Here is a 3,471-nt window from a genome sequence, read left to right on the forward strand (position 1 = left end):
ATCTTCTTTAAAAAAAAAAAAAAAAAAAAGAATACCTAGTTTCTATTTATTTAGTTTATAAGTAGTAAAGCTTGGGAGCTGGGATTTTTTTTTAACTTCTGATAATGACATTTTTCAAATTAAAAAAAAGCTTTGTATATATCTGACTATTGTATTATTTCTTTTCAAAAATTAAAGAATAATACAGAGAAAGGCAAATAATAATACAAATAATACAGAGAAAGATAAATACTATATGATCTAATTTCAATAATTCTTCCCAATATGTCTCTTAGAGTTTTCTTTTGCTTTTTTCAAGCCAGGATCTAATCAAAGTGGTGATGCCATCCAGCCAAAGACTAGGAACACATGTGAACAAATCTGGATTGATTGGTTCTCTGCAAGGAAGGAAAGAGCTGCCACGTGGAAGGGCTGAAGGTGGCATCTCAATAAGGTGTGGGGACTGGGGATTTTGCTTGGACTGGTCAAAAAGCAAGGACAATTCTCGGATTTTCTGGATTTTTATCTGGAAGCAGGAAGAACACAGCAGGAAAGAGGAACGTTTGGCCCTTTTGTGGTTTGGAAAATGTTCTTGTTTTGTCTGTTAGACAGGACCTCAGAGTAGTCTTGTTCTTCTCTTGCTCCATCACAGTCACAGAGTGATGGGACTTTGGTGTTCTATAAAGCGTTTATGTTCACCAGGAGAACCCCATGACCCAGCTGTTAGAGTCAGGCCGGCTCAGCCGACAGCCGTCAGGGGCTGCTTTTTTTCTTCTCAGGATTCACATTATATTGGGTTGTTACGTCTCATTTTTCTCTTTTAATCTAATACGTACCTCCTGCTTTTTAAAAAATATCAACTTTTTGAAACCTAGACCACTGGTCTTGTAGCCACATTTCTAGACTAATCTGATTATTTCTTTGTGATGGCATTTAACTTGTTCCAGTAAACTGGTAAATAGGTCCGAGGGCTTGGTAAGATTTATTTTTTTTTAATTTATTTATTTTTGGCTGTGTTGGGTCTTTGTTGCTGCGCGTGGGCTTTTCTCTAGTTGTGGCGAGTAGGGGCTACTCTTTGTTGCGGTGCGCAGATTTCTCATTTCGGTGGCTTTGCTTGTTGTGGAGAACGGTCTCTAGGTGCGCGGGCTTCAGTAGTTGCAGAACATGGACTTAGTTGCTCTGTGGCATATGGGATCTTCCCACACCAGGGATGGAACCTGTGTCCCCTGCATTGGTAGGCGGACTCTCAACCACTGCACCACCAGGGAAGTCCACTTGGCAAGATTTAAATTAAACTTTTTGAGCAATAATGCTTTAGAGGTGATGGAACAAGGATAATGCATCTTATCAGGGGATACATAATGTTAGCTCATCTCACCATTAGAAATGTTAAATTTGATAACTGGTTAAAGTGTGGACAGCAAACCTCTCCATTATAAAGGTATGTTCATTAGCCAATTAGTCTGTGGGATGATATTTTGGTAGTGTGCAAATATCCTCCTCCCCAAATCCTCCTCAGCATCTTTTGACTGTCCTTACCTGAGATGATTATTTCATCACGGATTGCAAAATGGTTATTTTTCTAATTCTATTGTTCCTTCTACATGTATTGGATGGCATTTTTCTATAAAGAATGTTCCCTTATGGTCTAGGGGATGAATGGCAGTTCCTCCTAAAAAAAGAAGGTGTATTTCATCCTTTTCCCCTTCAATGATGAATTTTAAGGTAAGAATTAGCCATATTAGTCACATCAAATCATGACAAATGAGTGTTTTCCCACTTCCATTTCTAGTATCACTAAGAATTCGTGGATCTTTGCTTATTCAATGCTTTACAAGAAATTATAATTAGTTTCCTTCTTGATGCTCAAATTGTCCCAAATTTGGTCAGTGGAAATCCTTGAAGTGGGCTACTATATTCTTCTGAAATACCCCATTAGTCTTTAATAGCTTCCTTAATTTATAGAAAAACAAAATGTCAAGTTTACTTGTACTATTTTCCCCCTCAGATCTGGAATTAGCCATTCCTCTAAGAAGTTTCATTTTAGTGGGGAAAGGTATTTAGAAATCAAGATCTAGTTACTGGAGGTATTTATGGTTACTGGATTGTCATTGCTTCTAGGCCCTTTCAGTAAACACAGCTAAAAAAAAATACACACAAGAATTCATACTAATATTTCCAATTCAAATGTTGATAGCTTTATCTTGCAATATATATAAACTAATTTAAAATTACAAATCAGTATTACTACTACTGATAGAACTACCAGGCAATATTTAATATTTCATCATAGCACTTTTTGTCCTTAAAGTATATATACAGTCACATTACTATTTTCAAAAGTACTTAAAATAATCCCTTTCTCTATGTGAGTATGTCAAAATTTGGTATATTATTTGTTTCCAGTTTTACACTTCGTTTTTATTTCTCTTTGATGTATTTAAAAGTTTTTTGAGGGGGGAAGCTTCGGAGCCACGGAGGAGAGCACAGCAACAGGGGTGCGGAGGGCAAAGCGGAGAGATTTCTGCGGAGGGCAAAGCGGAGAGATTTCCGCAGAGGACCGGTGCCGACCAGCACTCACCAGCCCGAGAGGCTTGTCTGCTCACTCGCCAGGGCGGGTGGGGGCTGGGAGCTGAGGCTCGGGCTTCGGAGGTGGGATCCCAGGGAGAGGACTGGGGTTGGCAGCGTGAACACAGCCTGAAGGGACTAGTGTGCCACGGCTAGCAGGGAGGGAGTCCGGGAAAAGGTCTGGACCTGCCGAAGAGACAAGAGACTTTTTCTTGCCTCTTTGTTTCCTGGTGCGCGAGGAGAGGGGATTAAGCGCGCCACATAAAGGAGCTCCAGAAACGGGCGCAAGCTGCGGCTATCAGCGCGGACACCACAGACGGGGATTTGACGCTAAGGCTGCTGCTGCCGCCACCAAGAAGCCTGTGTGCAAGCACAGGTCACTCTCCACACCACCCCTCCCAGGAGCCTGTGCAGACCGCCACTGCCAGGGTCCCGGGATGCAGGGACAACTTCCCTGGGAGAACACACGGCGCGCCTCAGGCTGGTGCAACATCACGCCGGCCTCTGCCGCCGCGGGCTCGCCCCGCATCCGTACCCCTCCTTCCCCCCGGCCTGAGCCAGAGCCCCTAAATCAGCTGCTCCTTTAACCCCGTCCTGTGTGAGCGAAGATCAGACGCCCTCAGGCGACCTACACGCAGAGGCGGGTCCAAATCCAAGCTGAACCCTGGGAGCTGTGCGAACAAAGAAGAGAAAGGGAAATCTCTCCCAGCAGCCTCAGGAGCAGCGGATTAAATCTCCACAATCAACTTGATGTACCCTGCATCTGTGGAATACCTGAATAGACAACGAATCATCCCAAATTGAGGAGGTGGACTTTGGGAGCAAAGATATATATATATTTTTTCCCTTTTTCTCTTTTTGTGAGTGTGTATGTGTATGCTTCTGTGTTTGATTTTGTCTGTATAGCTTTGCTTTTACCATTTG

The sequence above is a fragment of the Physeter macrocephalus genome, chromosome 4, assembly GCF_002837175.3.
Source record: "Physeter macrocephalus isolate SW-GA chromosome 4, ASM283717v5, whole genome shotgun sequence".
In the NCBI taxonomy this organism is placed as follows: Eukaryota; Metazoa; Chordata; class Mammalia; order Artiodactyla; family Physeteridae; genus Physeter; species Physeter macrocephalus.